Source organism: Hemiscyllium ocellatum, chromosome 21, assembly GCF_020745735.1.
Source record: "Hemiscyllium ocellatum isolate sHemOce1 chromosome 21, sHemOce1.pat.X.cur, whole genome shotgun sequence".
Lineage (NCBI taxonomy): Eukaryota > Metazoa > Chordata > Chondrichthyes > Orectolobiformes > Hemiscylliidae > Hemiscyllium > Hemiscyllium ocellatum.
This window is the reverse complement of record NC_083421.1, coordinates 39,772,979-39,791,483: the sequence shown is the minus strand read 5'-3', so window position 1 is coordinate 39,791,483 and position 18,505 is coordinate 39,772,979.

Here is an 18,505-nt window from a genome sequence, read left to right as displayed (position 1 = left end):
GAAGTCCATATTGATCACATCTACTGCTCTGCCCTCATCAATCTTCTTTGTTACTTCTTCAAAAAACTCAATCAAGTTTGTGAAACACGAACTCTCATGCACAAAGCCATGTTGACTAACCCGAATCAGTCCTTGCCTTTCCAAAAATCTGTTCCTCAGGATTCCCTCCAACAACTTTCCCACTACCAAGGTCAGGCTCACTGGTCTATAGTTCCCTGGCTTGTCTTTGCCGCCCTTCTTAAGCAGTGGCACCACGTTTGCCAATCTCCAGTCTTCCGGCACCTCACCTGTGACTATTGATGATACAAATATTTCAGCAAGAGGCCCAGCAATCACTTCTCTAGCTTCCCACAGAGTTCTTGGGTACACCTGATTAGGTCCTGGGGATTTATCTGCCTTTATCCATTTCAAGACATCCAGCACTTCCTCCTCTGTAATCTGGCCATTTTGCAAGATGTCACAATCTATTTCCCTACAGTCTATATCTTTCATATCCTTTTCCACAGTAAATACTGATGCAAAATATTTATTTAGTATCTCCCTCATTTTCTGTGGCTCCACACAAAGGCCGCCTTGCCGATCTTTGAAGGGCCCTATTCTCTCTCTAGATACCCTTTTGTCCTTAATATATTTGTAAAACCCCTTTGGATTCTCCTTAATTCTATTTGCCAAAGCTTTCCCATGTCCCCGTTTTGCCCTCCTCATTTCCCTCTCAAGTATACTCCTACTTTCTTTATGCTCTTCTAAGGACTTGTTGGTCTGAATGGCCTGTTTCCACACTGTACGTAATCTAAGTTATGATTAGATTAGAAGTAATCTCATCTAAAAATCTAATATTTCAGGAGGGATGTGATTGCACTGGAGGGTAGTGAGTGGGGGGTGCAGAGGAGATTTACCAGGATGTTGTCTTAGCTGGAGAGTTTCTGTTATGAAGACAGACTGTACAGACTGGAGATGTTGCACTTGGAGCAGAGCAGATTGACATTGGGATGTATAAAATTATGACAGACATTGACGGGGTAGATAGGAAGAAACATGTCCCCTTGATGAAGGGATCAATGACCAAGGGCATATATTTAAGGCGAGGGGCAGGGGCTATGGAGGGGATGTGAAGAGTTCTGCTTTTACCCAGAGGCTGGGGGGAGTCTGGAATTCAGGGTGGTCGAAGCAGAAACACTCACAACATTGAAGAAGCATTTAGATGTGCACTTGCAATGCCAAGACATACAAGGCTATGGGCCAAGTGTTGGAAAATTCGATTAAAATAATTAAGTGGTCATTTTAATCAGTGCAGATTTGATGCGCCAAAGGGCTTTTATCAGTGCTGTAGATATCTCTGACTCTATAGTTCACATGCAGACTTTTCAAAATTTAAGTCAAAAATATGGTGGAACATGTACCATTCACATACCTTGGTGTAGCCATAACAACATTCATAAGGTTCACAACATCGACAAGAGAGTAGTTTTTGACTGCAACTCATTACAGAGATAGCCCACTTCAACCTTCTCAGGAGAAGGAAGAATAGCTAATAAATATGGCAAGCTGAGCACTCTGATTTTAAAAAAAGACCATACCAATAGCTCCTCATAATGCAACTCATTGGAGAACAACCTTGCCTAGCCTATTATTTATTATGACGCCAAGGGGTCTCAAAATAAGACTTAGACCAAAAAAGCGCAATCTGTAACCAATTCAGTTACAAAGAAGCAAGAGAGTTGGAGCAATAATTATACTAAAACTGGGTTTTAAACTAATCCAATTAATATTATCTCCCGTCCTATCTCCACTCATCCTTCCAATCCTGTGTTGTTACATGTTCCATTTATTATCAGCACCTACTCTATTTTTTTTTACAACCATTGCTATTATCTTTGTCTTTTTTCCATGACACCTTTGATCTCCAACCTCCCTCAAATTATCCTTGATCCATACTTCTGTGACACCTCATCTTCTTCCCTTTTCAATAACATAACGGCATGACTTTTCCTCCTCTTTTCATTTTTGAAGAAGAATCATATTGGACTTCAAACATCAACCATTTCTTTCTCCACAGATGCTGTCAGACTTGCTGAATTTCTCCAGAACCATCTTTTATTTCAGAACTTTTATTTTGGATCCAAAGTTGTGCAGGTTGCGTGGATTGATCATGTTAAATTGCCCTGCAGTGTCTAGGGATGTGCAGGCTAGATGGGTTAGCCATGGGAAATGTGGGTTTTTAGGGATAGAAGATAGAAAAAATGCTGTGCCTGAGTGGAATGCTCTTCAGAGGGCTGGTGCTAACTCAATGGGCTGATGGCTGCTTTTCACACTGTAGAGATTCTATGATCGTCAGCATCATGGTATCTGTAACGTGCTTTTAAGCCGGTAATGTAGCTATAATATATACTTCTTTAAGACGGGAGGAAATCATTTCTCACCCATTATTTCTCAGGATGTAGAATTGAATAAGAGGGAAGATCCATTGACAATGAACATCATTAAATACATTAAGATCTGTCTGTATGGGTGGAAAAAGCTGCAACATAATATAATGACTGATTGAAACTAAAAACAAATTGAGCAGTGAAATCAAGGTAATTGGGATAATAATGTGAAGCACAGTTACTTTCCTGAATAGGCCAGGACTTGATTAACCATTCTGGAGACTAACTATGGATAAAGTCTTTGGGAATCTGTAAATATACATCCCATTCAGAGTCTGTGAGCCCTGACTTAGCACAGCATTTTGTTCTTTCTGCTCAATCAGCTGTGTTTACCCCTCAGTGAGCTTGCCCCCTCTTCTTCTTTCAATTACTTCCCTCAGCAATTTTTGTCACACCACCTTCCTTGCTGCCTTCTGAATTCCCTTGATTACCATGACTCATTGTTTGTATCCTCTCCCAATTTTGGTGTCCAACATCCTCAAAAAGTTCTTTGGAGCAGTTCCCAAATTATAATCAGTGCTGCAAAGATATCTACATCTGGAAATCAAAGATATAATAAAGAATAACCTGCATGGACTTCTCAAGAGAATGTCATATTTAGCCAACCTTATTGAATAATGTTAAACTGCAACAATCAGGGTAGACAAGGGTAGCATTGTAAAAGTAGTGCCTTAATATTTCCAAAAGGCCTTCAATAGAAGACTCGTGACTGTGGACTTGTGGACTTGGGATAAGCCACTAACTGGACAGCAAGCTGTGTGCAGTGAGCCTCAAAATAAGGAGAAGCAGGTTTCGGACTGGGTTGAGGACGACCTTCTTCACCCAAGAAGTTGTGAGTCTGCGGAATTCCTTGCCCAGTGAAGCAGTTGAGGCTACCTCGTTTTTAAGGCAAAAATAGATTTTTGAACAGTAGAGGAATTAAGGGTTATGATGAGTAGGAAGGTAAGTGGAGCTGAGTCAATGAAAAGATCAAACATGACCTTATTGAATGGTGGAGCAGGCTCAATGGGCCAGATGGCCTTCTCCTGCTTCTAGTTCTTATGTACTTACAGAACAGAATAGAAATTGTAGGGGATAAGGGAGGCTACAGATGTTCAAAAATAATCAGGGCCGGGCTATTTTTCTTCACAATTTACATAAACTTTTTAGAATTGCAAGTACAATTTCTGGTGTTGCCCAGTTGGGCTGAATGGTCTTCATTTCACCTGCAGATTCTATCCAAGCTGTTCTTTTGTTGCAATCTATCAGCCTTATTTTGAATTCAGTATCCTGGATAATTGTTAACCTGACAGAGACTGCACCTCAACATAGAAATAATTTAATCCTGTGCTTTGAGACATTTTAGATTAATAAAACATCTGTAAATAGAGGTAAAATAAATAGGTTCATTACCATTTCTGAAAACTCAGTTTCAAACAGTCGTTTTAGCAGGATTTGTAAATGTGCTGAGCTACCACAATAAATTATGACTTTGAATATTGACCTTTTGAAAGATTCGCTTTCCATATATTCCTATGGATTTTTTATAGTCTGCAAAATTGCAGTTCCAGGTTCAAGCAATTAAAAAACAATGTATTCATGAATTTTATAATAACCTGTCATTTTCAGCGTATCAGTAAATGTTGGACACTACAAGCTATCAATGTTCAGAAGCACATACTATTAAAACAATATTTTTGTTGCAAAATTCAGAACATATTTTGTTTCTTGGGTTTGAAGGAGGGTGTACGATGATGGTTGTGGATTGGTTTCATTGTTGCACAGTTTTGTAGCATATCAATGAGATCTATTTATAAAGTGACCCGAATATCAGACAGATTTGAAGAACAGCAAATAAGCTTCTATTCTGAGAGATTTTACATAGGAATGAGGATAAATACTTTAATCACAGCACTTCAAATAAATTTATTGCATTTGCGGCATTTCGCTAAATTTAGATCGGATCATGACTAGGTATCTCATATGTCTTTCTCTCTCATTCTCAGTGAATAGTTGATACAGCCAGATTACAAAGTGCCCATAAGAATGTCGTTGAGATGAAGAGCAAGCTCAAGACAGATTCAGCATGTGTTTACACAGCAGCAGACATTATTGTTTTTCCAGTTGGGCTGCACACAACCACTCGAACAATTCCCTTTGCATTCCTGGTTGTTTTTTGTCCACGTGGTGCAACATTTAAAATTTTACTAATGTCCACAGGGGCAATTCACAATCCCTGCTGACCCCTACCCACATGATTCCAAATGTTGCTTGAACATGCTATTAGTTGTGTTCTGTAACAAGTTTGCATATTTGTATTTTTGATCATTTTTCGCCTGAAGGAGAGACATTTAAGTTGTCATGTCATGATTTCAGTGTTGGCTTCAACCTTGAGTGACAGCCAAACTCATTACTGGGGAGGCAATGGCCTAGTGGTATTATTGCCAGACTGTTAATCCAGTTAGTGTCCCGGGTACCCGGCTTCAAATCCCACCATGGTAGATGGTGTAATTTGAACTCAGTAAACCCTGGCAGTTAGAGTCTAATCATGGCCATAAATCCATTGTTGGTAAAACCCAGCTGGTTCATTAATGCCCTTTAGGGAAGGTAATTGCCATCCTTAGCCGGTCTGGCCTACACGTGAGGCCAGACCCACAGCAATGTGTATGACTCTTAACTACTCTGGGGAATTAGGGCAATACATGCTGGTTTGGCCAGTGATGTCCTCATCTTGTGAATGAATTTTAAAAAATCAAAAAGCTGGATCATGAACTATTGCTTCAGAATTAAAGCAAAATGTTTAAATTCTAGAAAGAATGAAATTAGCCTGTATTATTTCCTGGTGGTTGCATCTTCCTTGTTTTCTCTTCAGGTGCATCACCAGATAAATGATCCATGTGTAAATATCAACAGGAATATAGTAAGTAATATTACATGTTGAATCATAGAGATGTACAGCACGGAAACAGATCCTTTGGTCCAACTCATCCATGCTGATCATATATTCTAAACTAATCAAGTCCCATTTGCCAGTACTTGGCCCATATCCCTCCAAACCCTTTCCATTCATATACCCATCTGGATGCCCATTAAATAATGCAATTGTACCAGCCTTCACCACTTCCTCTGGCAGCTCATTCCATACACACACCACTCTCTGCGTGAAAAAGTTGCCCCTTAGGTCCCCTTTATATCTTGCCTCCTCACCCTAAACCTACGTCCTCTAGTTCTAGACTCGCCCACCCCAGGGAAAAGGCTTTGTCTATTTCTCCTATCCATGCCCCTCATGATTTTATAAACCTCTATGACATCATCCCTCAGCGTACAACGCTCCAGGGAAAACAGCCCCAGTCTATTCAGCCTCTCCCTATAGCTCAAATCCTCCAACCCTAGCAACATCCTTGTAAATCTTTTCCTGAACCTTAAGGAAAAAAAAAACAATTGGATTAAAATGTTGCTGTCTTGGTTCCCACTCCTGGTGTTGCTGTGAGGGTGTATTCGGATGGGTGCACATTGCTTCTGTTACATCTTTAATTGAATAACAGGCTAGACAGTGACAGAGTCAAGAATACTTGGAAGTGCTGAGTAAGAATTGGAAACAGTGGTGAGTTTTGAGTAATGAAGTGACTATCACTACAAGATATGTAAAGTGCATACCATAATTCAGTTCTTTTGTGACATTGTTTATTTGAGGCATGTACTTACTTGCTCTCAAAGCCCCCTCCTTGTCTTCAAGTTCCTGCTGCATCCCACAAAGTGATGATGAAAATTCCATGTAATCCCTTTGGAAAGTGCTGTACTAAAACTGACAAATCTTGCCTTCCATGAACCGTGTTAATTCATGGCTTGGCTTGGAGGTCAAGATTTTACTCAACGCACTTCTTGAGAAAGCCTCAGTGGTTCTCAAAAAGTACATTGGCTTTCTCTGCTAATTATCTTTCACATATTTGACAATGTGAGGAAGACAGGTCAGCGAACTAATAGCCTATTAAGACTACACTCCATTTCTCAGTTTTTGATAAAAGTAACTGGCAATGAAATTGAAATGCTGCAAATGCTGAAAGTCTGAAGTTAAAGCAGGGAAATGCTGGAAATGCTCACCAGCTCACCCACGTTATCCGATTTTGTCAGAACGTTCTCAGTTTTTACATAACATATTGCCCGTCTTAGTTTGGAGACAGGAACTGAGTGGATGGCATTGCTTCAAAACCAAATCGGTTATAAATTGAACAAATTATGAATAACAAATACAGAACCAAAGAAAGGGGAAGGGATGAATCAAAGAGTTAAATGCTCTACCTCAGAGGATCTTTCCGTACTTCTAAGGCCAGGCCATGCATTTCGTTTGGATTGGTACACACTAATGCACAATGTGTTTGCCCCAACACAATGGCTGACCAGGAATCTCTTTCACTTTTATCACCTATTTTCCTTCATATTGAAAGGATTTATAGGCTGATTTACACCCTGCTTGATCACTTTATGAACATCCATAGCCAACAATTCCCAGTGCGGAACGGTTACCCAGAACTACAGATCTAGAGGTAAAGATGCTACCACTGCACCACTTTAAGGAGCACAGACAATGAGGAAAGTTGAATATAGCTAGATCTTTTAGACACTGAGGCAATCAAGGGAGATAGTGTGAGGTGGGAAAATGAAGTTGAGGTGGGCATCAACTCTGGCTTTACCGATCGATTGAGCAGAAACTAAGGGTGAGAATTGCTGCTTGAATTGCTTCTATCCTCTTAATTGGATAGGAAGTTACATGACCAAAGGGATGTTGAGTAAAATTCACTCAAATTTTACTCAAAATTTTACTCAATTTGTGAATGATGCCAATGTCTTTTCTCAATTAAGTGTCTATACCAGGGACAATGCATCTTTTATATGAAGTTGCATATGAAATTTGTAAAATGTAACTGAATGGACAGATCTAATACTACAGTCACAAGGGGAGTGATACACAGCTGTACATGCTCATTTGCAATCTAAATGCCTTAAGTTGGTGGTTCAGACTTTCCACCAAAGCCTTCCAAAATCTGAAATTCCTTTCCAATTGAGGTCATAGGCGCCTTATATCCAAATATTTTGGGGAAGTTTAAAGGAAACGGGAATTCAGACCCACATCAGGAAAGCAGAGTAAATATTATTGAATGAGATGGCTTCCTGTTGCTCAGAAAATAAAAGGGGGTTAGGAATGTACGGCTACACAAACTAATCCAGTTTGTGCTGCTGGTCTGCAATATTACATGTGATTAAATATCCTTGTTATTTACCAAGACATACGAAGATAAGGAATTTAAATGGAATGCACAGTACTCATGCTTTGGCACAAGTTAGTGTAAAGGTTAATCACGGTCTCTGAACTTCCAATCCATTCAGTTCAGCAATCTACAAACAATATGTTGCTTGCTTGAATTGCACCCAAATTGCTTGACTTTGTCAGAACTTTCTCAGTTTTTATACAGGTCATGGCCACATATATCGCCTGTCTTAGTGTGTGCTGTTCACAACATGGCTGCATATTTGCAGCAGGAAGCAGCCAGGTCTCAATCAACAGAAACGGTGTCTAGTGATTTCGTCACTTTACTGAAGTGAATTATTCTCCGTGTGATTGCAGATAGTAATGGCAAAGTGTCACCAGAAGAGAGGTCTGAATGTGGAACACAATGAGTTTACATTTACACAATGTAGAATTTGCACTTCAAAGCATTCTTCAGAGAAATAGGTAAGCTTTGTCTTTTCCGCACATTCTGCCCATCATCGGAAACAGATGATAAAGCCAGCTGATCAGTCAGCTGTAAAATCCCATCCATTTTCCTAATCTCTATCATGAACCCTCTCTTGCATTGTTCTGGTCATTCTATCAGAGTCAAAATACAGTGGCTCAGTCAATGAGGCCTATCAGTTTCTTGAAGAAAATTTTTCAACATTAACTGCTGTTCGTTTCAGAACAGATCCTGCATGATGTAAGCCATCACTCTCAATTTTATCACTCCTTCTGACAATTTTCTTTGCTGAACACCGTTGGCTTATATTTTTTTCTGGATCACAGACGAAAGAATATATTTGGTGCAACAAAGATTGATACATAAGATTGGATGCCTGTTCTTTGAGCATTGTTTAAGTAAAATGGGCTTATATCCTCTGGATTTTATAAGAATGAGAGGTTTTTGAGAAGCATAATATTTTTGGACAGGTCGACAGGGCGTTGATGAGAGGCTATTCCTCTGTGGGGGAGTTATAAATCTTCTCTCTGCTCTCACACATTCAGTGTAACTTGTACTGATTTTAAGGAGGTCAACCAGGCGGATCTCAAAGATCATGCGTTTCCTGATTGGGGCTGTTAACCTGGTCTAATCAGGGAGCCCTGGCTGACAGATATAAACAGGTGTGTCAGGGGTTCTGCTCACTCTGGAAGCCGGCTAGCTGGCTCAGTGTCATGTACTATGCACATGTAAATAAAGTGTGACTTGGTGACAGAATACCAGCATTTGTAGAGTTATTTCATGACTCTATTACGGTACCCATTTCCCCCCTCAAGGCTTTTCCTCTACCCTCCTCGCTGCTGTGTGAAACATTTTTTCTCATTAGTAGCAAGCACACCCTAACACCCACACACACACACACACACACACACGAACACATTCATGCATACAAGCACACGTACCTCCTCCACAACTCACCACCTCACCACCCACTCATATCCCAACCACCACCCTCCCATTGTTGACTCACTCCCTTGGAACACTTCAACACATTTCCCTATCTGCATGAACATTAATCGAAGTAGCACCCATTGTTTCCTTTCTCAATCCCTTCCTTTTTCTCCACCTCTTTCTGACAACTGGGAGAATGGTCGCCTTCATATTAGTGAGACAAGATTAAATAATAATCAGGGTCACAGTGATCAAGAAAGCAAGTTAATTGGCCCCTTGCCACTTAGACTCAAAGAGATATATAGCACGGAAACAGACCCTTTGGTCCAACTCGTTCATACTGACCAGATATTCTAACCTAATCTAGTCCGATTTGCCAGAACCTGGCCCATATCCCTCTAAACCTTCCCTATTCAAATACCCATCCTGATGCCTTTTAAATGCTTCCACCTCCACCACTTCCTCTGGCAGCTCATTCCACACACACACACACACACACACACACACACACTATCCTCTGCATGAAAAAACTCAATCAAGTTCATAAGACATGACCTCCCATGCACAAAGCCATGCTGACTATCCCTAATCAGTCCTTGCCTTTCCAAGTACATGTACATCCTGTCCCTCAGGATTCCCTCCAACAACTTGCCCACCACCGACATAAGGCTCACTGGTCTCTAATTCCCCTACTTGTCCTTACCACTTTTCTTAAACAGTGGCACCACATTAGCCTACCTCCGGTCTTCCAGCACCTCACCTGATACAAATATCTCAGCAAGAGTCCCAGCCATCACTTCCCTAGCTTCTCACAGAGTTCTAGGGTACACCTGATAAGGTCCTGGGGATTTATCCACTTTTACGCCTTTCAAAATATCTAGCACCTCCTCCTCTGTAATATGGACATTTTTCAAGATGTCACCACCTATTTCTTCACATTTCTAATGCAAGACACTGATGCAAAATACTTATTTAGTATCTCCCCATCTCCAGTGCCTCCACACAAAGGCCATCTTGCTGATCTTTGTGGGGCCCTATTCTCTCCCTAGTTACCCATTTGTCCTTAATGTATTTGTAAAAACCCTTTGAGTTCTCCGATTTGCCAAAGCTATTTCTTGTCCCCTTTTTTCCCTCCTGATTTCCCTCTTAAGTATACTCCTACTGCCTTTATACTCTTCAAAGGATTCACTCAATCTATCCTGTCGATACTTGTCATATGCTTCCTTCTTTTTCTTAATCAAAACCTCAATTTCTCTCATCATCCAGCATTCCCTATACCTACCAGCCTTTCCTTTCACCCTAACAGGAATATACTGTCCCTGGACTCTCATTGTCTCACTTTTGAAGGCTTCCCATTTTCTAGTCATCCCTTTACTTGCGAACTTCTGCCCCCAGTCAGCTTTTGAAAGATCTTGCCTAACATGGTCAAAATTAGTCTTTCTCCAATTCTGAATTTCAACTTTTAGATCTGGTCTATCCTTTTCTATCACTATTTTAAAACTAATAGAATTATGGTAATTGGTCCCAAAATGCTCCCCCACTGACACCTCAGTCACTGACCCTGCCTTATTTCCCAACAGTAGGTCAAGTTTTGCACCTTCTCTAGTAGGTACATCCGCATACAGAATCAGAAAATTTTCTTGTACACACTTAACAAATTCCTTTCCATCTGAACTCTTAAAACTATGTTTTGAAAGTTAAAATCCCCTACCATAGCTGCCCTAGTATTCTTACAGATATCTGAAATCTCCTCACAAATTTGTTTCTCAATTTTCCTCTGACTATTAGTCGGTCTTTAATATAACTCCAATAAGGTGATCATCCCTTCCTTATTTCTCAGTTCTACCCAAATAACTTCCCTGCATGTATTTCCAGGAATATCCTTCCTAAGTACAGCTGTAATCTGTCCCTTATCAAAAACGCCACTCCCCTTCCTTTCTTGCCTCCTTTTCTATCCTTCCTGTAGCATTTCTATCCTGGAACATTAAGCTGCCAGTCCTGTCCATCCCTGAGCCATGTTTCTGTAATTGCCGTGATATCCCAGTCCCATGTTCCCAACCATGCCCTGAGTTCATCTGCCTTCCCTGTTAGGCCCCTTACATTGAAGTAACTGCAGTTTAGCTTATTGGTCCTACCTTGTTCTCTGCTTTGTTCCTGCCTGCCTTGACTGCTTGACTCGCTCATTTTCCCAAATGTACAGTCTCAGATTGAACTCTTTCCTCACTATCTCCCTGGGTCCCACCACCAGAACATCCCCCCCCACCCACCCACCCACCCCCCAACTCCCCAACTCCCCCACCTTACTAGTTTAAATCCTCCCGAGCAGCTCTCAGAAATTTCCAGTATATTAGTTCCTTTCCAATTCAAGTACAATCCATCCTTCTTGTACAGGTCACTTGTCAAATATATCATCTTGATATCCAGCACTTAGTTGGAAACTGTGACTGGTTGGTCCTGATAGGCCTCACTTGACATTTCAGTTGATCTTCCCAAATTTCTTACCAAAGCTGACATTGTTCAAAAACCAGTTAATCAAATTCCAGATAACCGGCTGCGGAATAACATAATTTAGCCAAGCAATCTTGCAATCTTGCCAGATAATCCAAAATTCAGATAATTGAATGCCAGATAATCCAGGTTCCTCTGTATTGACACTGGAGGCAATTCAAAGAAAAATCACTAGTCTGATTCCTGGGATGAAGGGACTGAGTTATCAAGAATGGCGAAACAGGTTAGGGCTATATTCATCATAATTCAGATGAGTGAGGTGTGATATTATTTAAACATAAATGTTTTTGATAAGACTCGTCAAGGTAGATACTGCAAAGTTGTTTCCACTAGTGGGAAAATCTTAAACAAAGGTCATAGGTACAGAATATGGGGAACACGAATTTAAAATTGAGATGTGAGGGAATTTCTCCTCTCAGAGGTAGTGAAAGAAAGGGATTCTCTACCCCAGAGAGTTGTGGAGGTTAGGCAAAAGTGAGAACTGCAGATGCTGGAAATCAGAGTCTAGATTAGAGTGGTGCTGGAAAAGCACAGCAGGTCAGACACCATCCGAGGAGCAGGAGAATCGACATTTCGGGCAAAAGCTCTTCTTCAGGAATGAAGGCAGGGAGCCTCTGGGTTGGAGAGATAAATGGGTGAGGGGTGGTGCTGGGGAGAAGGTAGCAAAGAGCACAATAAGTGAATGGGGGAGGGGATGAAGGTGATAAGTCAGAGAGGAGGGTGGAACGGATAGGTGGGAAGGGAGATTGACCGGTAGGACAGGTCATGGGGACGGTGCTGAGCTGGAAGGTTGGAACTGGGGTAAGGTGGAGGGAAGGGGAAATGAGTAAACTGGTCAAGTCCATATTGATGTCCCAGTGTTGAAGTGTTCCGAGGAGGAAAATGAGTCGTTCTTCCTCCAGGTGTCGGGTGGTAAGGGAGCAGCGGTGGAGGAGTCCCAGGATCTGCATGTCCTCAGCAGAGGGGGAGTTGAAATGTTGAGCCACAGGGCGGTGTGGTTGATTGGTGCGGGTGTCCCAGAGATGTTCCCTAAAGTGTTCTGTAAGAAGGCGTCCAGCCTCCCCAGTGTGGAGGAGACCACATTGGGTGCAACGGATACAATAAATGGCATTGGTGGATGGGCAGGTGAAACTTTAATGATGTGTAAGGCTCCTCCGGGGCCTTGGATGGAGGTGAGGGAGGAGATGTGGGCGCAGGTTTTACAATTCTTGCAGTGGCAGGGGAAGGTGCCAGGAGGGGAGGTGGATTGTTGGGGGGCATGGACCTGACCAGGTAATCATGGAGGGAACAGAGGCTAGATAATTAAAAATATTTTAAAGGAAGTAGATGCAATTTTGCAAAATCACGGAGATTAGGGCTATGTGGGAGGCTATCGCAAAATGAGAGTTAAGACCTGGGCAGATCTCAGAATGGCAAGGCAGACTTGAAGGGCGGAATGTTCCTATTTCTTAGGAAAGTAACTGAGTTATCTAAAGAATCTGCATTGTGTGCCAGATATGTTACACCAAGACCACAAGCACAATAAGGCTTTAAAGTCAAGGGATCCCCATCACCTTTTTGTGACAATTTGAAATGGGTAATAACTTTGGCACTACCAGGTTCAAAGCATCTGCAGAACAAATTTAAAGTGCAAGTGTTAAGAACACTTTCCACAGTAACAAATGAGCAAACCTTTCTTGCAATCATGTGTGGGTGTTCACTTGTAAATCTGGTGCAACTGCACCTTAGCATGCTGCTTCAAAATAATTTTCACTCGAAATAGATAGGAAGGTGATGATGTGATGGACACCAGTGTATCAAAGTTTACTATGTGTAAAGAACTGCCTGGGTCATAATGCTCCACAGTGTGAAACTAAACACACACACACACACACACACACACACACACACAAAATGAACTACTTGTTATGTTACATTTTTAATTTATGAAGTGGGTTTTCGTGCTCTGTAGAATTTGCTGAACAGGCTATGTCAAGGTGGAATCAAAATGACGCCACTTCTACTTTAGATCTTGGGACAATACAGGAAAAATATAACTTTTGAGACAATTTGCCCCCTCAGCCATCATTACACTTTTTAAGTGATCCAGGAGTTGATTTTAACTCGGGCTTCTCAAGGATGGAATAGCATTCTCAGAATGTCTATGTGCAACCAATGTGAGGGGCAAGGGATAGTTGGGTTTACAATCCCAGAGGTTAATTAAATCTCCCGCAATGACAAGTTTGAAATTTACTTCAGTAAATCTGGTAAACATGTTCAGCATATCTGCTTCAGAAATGAAAGGTCTATACCCCTCAAAGAGATTACAAAGGAAAGCTTTGCTTAAGATCTATCATGCAAGAGCTGTCTGTGCTACTCAAAATATAACGTTTCCACTGCGTCCTAAGTATGAGTACAGCAAACGACCTCACCTTTCAAGAACTTGTCCAAGGTTCTAGCAATACTGTACTGTTCTATACTGAAATCAACAAATGATGGAGTTCACAGTGGGTCAGACAGTGTCCATGGAGATGGAGGAAGCTAACGTTTCGAGTCTTCGAGGTGACTCTTCAACAGAGCTGAAGTGAAGTGTGGAGGGAACAGCATTTATGCTATACTTGAGGTTGCGGGGATGCAGGGCTAGTGGATGTAGGGTGCTGATGGAGAAAAGATGTTGATAGTTCAAATCAACTGATCGGAATGTGAGACTGACAGAACAATGATGAGTCTCCTGCCAGACTTGAAAGGGCAGGAACTGGGATAGGGGGAATGGAGGAAATGATAACAAGCACTTTATAGTCTTCTGGACTTAATATTGAGTTCAACATCTTTAAACTGTGACTCATTTCTTCCCTTTCTTTGAGCTTGTTATTATGTCCTCCCTTCCCCCCCTTCCCAATTGATGTCCTATCAAATCTGACAGGAGATGCACCACTGTTCTAGGAGAAAGTGAGGATTGCAGATACTGGAGATCAGAATCAAGAGTGTGGTGCTGGTGAGGGAGCATCTGAGGAGCAGCAGAATTGATGTTTCAAGCATAGGTCCTTCATCAGGAAGGGTTTATGCTTGAAACATCGATTCTCCTGCTCCTAGGATGCTCCCTGACTGGCTGTGCTTTCCCAGCACCACACTCTTGACACCATTGTTCTGTCATTCTCACATTCCAATCAGCTAATCTGAACTATCAACATCTTTTCTCCATCTGCACCGTACACCCACTAGCCCTGCATTCCCCTACAATTGTAGTGTAAATACTGTCCCCTCTACACTTCACTTCAGCTCTGATGAAGAGTCATCTAGACTCAAAACATTAGCTTGCTCCATCTCCATGGACACTGACTGACCCGTTGTGATCTCCAGCATTTGTTGTTTCTAGCACAGATTCCAGAATCTGCAGTAATTTGTTACTGTGCTGTCTTATGCAAGGTTAGAGCAATCACAGGTCCATACAGCTTCACTGTGTGTTGGAATTTATGATCAAACTCTCCATAGAGTCCAGTATGAAAGGCCTATTTGGCTTTTAGGCTGTTTGCCAGCTTTTTCACATCTAGTCGATGAATCCTCGTGTCTGGTATGTGTTCATTTATTAAATGAATACTCCACAGATACTCTGCTGATACTCAAAGAAGAAAAATGGTGAGGAAAAACAAGGTTCAGCCATAAATCTGGGCATTGACCTTCATGATGGAGCATGCAAAGAGGCCAAATATGGTGTTGCCGAGCATAGCACAGGCTCCCAATGAAATATTTGTAACTTTACAATATATGAGGACACTAATGACCAAAAAGTTTTGATCTTTGTAGTTATCACAAGAACAATTATTACATTCAATAGTTTCAAATGATTTGTGATTTTAATCATTAGAATACATATATTCTGAAAGTTGTCACAAACATTCCTCAAAAATTGTATTTGTTTACATTGGAGACATCGGTTTCTCAGTCTATGAACCTCACTACTGCTTTAATCGTTCTGGAATCCTTCAGCGATTCCTCTGTTGCATCTTATTATGTGTCAATCTTGTTGGGGTGATACTTTTTTCACTGACCTATTCTTCAAGTTTTTTATGTGAATATAGTTCTTTATGAGATTCATTTCCCAATTAAAAACTCAAACAGTTTTGCCAACTGAGGCACTGCTTAAGAGGAATTTATTAAAATGACTCAATCTTTAAATGTTCTGTAACTTATTAAAACAAATTTCAGCGCTAGTTCCTTTGTGCCAAGCTTCAGTTGGCCCCTTGAGGATAAATAGGGTAACCTGCAAATTTTAAAACATGTTAGTTTCCAATGATCCCTGTCAATGCCATGACCCTCATTAATATGGACGGGAAACCCATAATTAATTTAATCTCATTAAAAGATGGGAGCAGCATGGTGGCTCAGTGGTTAGCACGTCTGCCTCACAACACCAGTGTCCCAGGTTCGATTCCAGCCTCGGGCGACTGTCTATGTGGAGTTTGCACATTCTCCTTGTGTCTGAGTGGGTTTCCTCCGGGTGCTCCGGCTTCCTCCCACAGTCCAAAGATGTGCAGGTCAGATGAATTGGCCATGTTAAATTACCCATAGTGTTATGTGCATTAGTCGGAGGGAAATGGGTCTGGGTGGGTTACTCTTCAGAGGGTCGGTGTGGACTGGTTAGGACTCCTCTTTCTTCAAACTAGAGAAACAGCTTTCAGCAACTGGATATCAGGCCTCCTAACTGATTCCCACACACATCACTGTCTCTTGTCCACTTCAGGCCTCTCGTCAATCCTGCCCTACATCTTAGATTTTTTAATTAGATTCCCTACAGTGTGGAATCATCAGGACTCAATGACGAAGGGCTTATGCCTGAAATGTCAATTTGCTGCTCCTCGGATGCTGCCTGACCTACTGTGCTTTTCCAGCACCACACTTTTGACCAAAATTACATTCCAGTCACTTACCAATATGATGTAAGGAAAGCTTTTCCAAGTAGATAAAGTACTATAATAATTTCAAAAAGGTATTTGCTTCTAATCTACAGTCAAGGCAAGATACCCACCCTCAATACAAAATCTAATGGTCTTTAATCATTGTACATTTATACTGCATAAAACTGAATATTCAGTCTTGTCTTATTATTGTTCCACTTGCTTTGATGCAGTGTAATGTTATAGCCTGATATTCTAATATGTCACATTATTCTATTTTTAATTTTTTCCAAGCTTTTAAAAAGTTTCTACCTTCATCAATTAGGAAGATGGATCAGTATTGTGCTAAAACACATTCAGACTAAAAGAGAATTTAACAGATAAGTTTGGGTCAGACTGTACTAACAAAACCTGGTTGAAATAAATCCCTCAAATAGCAACAGTCATTTTGTTCAATTGCTGAATCACAATGAACATAACTAATTTGTCAGGAAAAATAATGCTGATAGATCAACATTTCCATTAGCTGCAGATAAAAATAATTACTTCAGAAATCTGTGTGCTGCCAGCTATTCTTGCTTTACAACTGAGTCAATGAGATCCACTTAAGCACATTTCTCAAAGTGTATTGACTTTCATATCAAGGTGCTGTATCCTGAGACAAGCGTGCTGTGAACGCATGACACGTGCTGCTCTGAACCCATTGAAAGGATACAGGCAATATCTGAAATGTAGATTCTTTCGCTTCATTGAAGGTTGTATTTCCACATTAGCCACTGACTTGAAAATAACAGGGTGCAGTTCAGCTTCAGACCAGAAGAAAATTATTTACATTACTTAGCTCCTGCTTAGCTGTAACTTGAGGTTTCTCGTTTAGCACAGAGCTCACTGAACTTCCTGGGCTATGCCAATCCTCTCTCCATAGTCTGAAATGTTGGTGTTTTGAAAGTGAAGGGAGCGAAACAGAGAGTTAAGGTCTTTAGCTATTCAAATATAGGGCAGATAGGATTAGAAAATGTGCTCAGGAAGACTTTGCACCATTCCTTCAACCCCAACTGCTTTAATTCATATTTGATTCTAAATGGGATTTAATTCTATGCAATGCTAATCTGGAGAGAACATGCACATTCCAAGAAGGTTAACTGCCCTTGCCCCACTGTAGGCTGCAGCTTTTGTACAGACACTAAACTCACCAATAAATATCCCAGATGCATGAAGAACAAATGTAACACAATCAGGTTGAATTGAAGATGCTATGATCTGCTGAAACTCCATGAAACGAAAAGGCACAAATGACATGTCCACTATATGTTTACACTTGGATCAAGTACATATATTCTCTTACGTAATTAACTATGCTCGGAGCATACCAGTTTAACACGGAGAGGAAAGTTCTTTCCAAAACACACAAGGGGAAGCCCTGAACAGGAAACAAGCAGCCCACAATCTCAACTGACATTTCAGCAATGGGAGGAGAATACGGGTCTTGACTGAATAGCTAATTTAGAACGGAGGTGATGAAAAGTTGACAGGGAGAAATTGTGCAACCCTGTTGAAGTACATTTTCCATTGATTAGTCAGAGGCAGGAACCTTTAGAAGGTGATGTACATGAGCCAAACTCACTCTGTTTGGCAACAAAGAGAAACAGCAACAAGGTAAAGTTTTATTCACTACGATTTCTAGTCTTTTATCATTTGAAATTATAAATATATTGTGCAAAGTCAGTCAAAAGACCCAATTGCATTCATGAGACTGGGTTTTTGGTCTCTGGATTAAAGACTGGATGTGCAACTGAAGCTGTCCACTGGGACACTGTGGATGTTCCAACACACAAACTTATAACCTATGATGGCTAACTCCCCTGCTGCCTGGGACTTTGAGTGTCTCTCTCCCTAACATAGATTTGGAACATTTGTCAGTTCCTTGATAATTACCTGAATAGTAATCCAGCTAATGTAAACCTAATCTACCAACCAACTAATTCCACCAGCTATCTCCACCCCTATCCAATGCCAACTCAACCTCTTACCAATCGGCTCTCACACATACTCACTC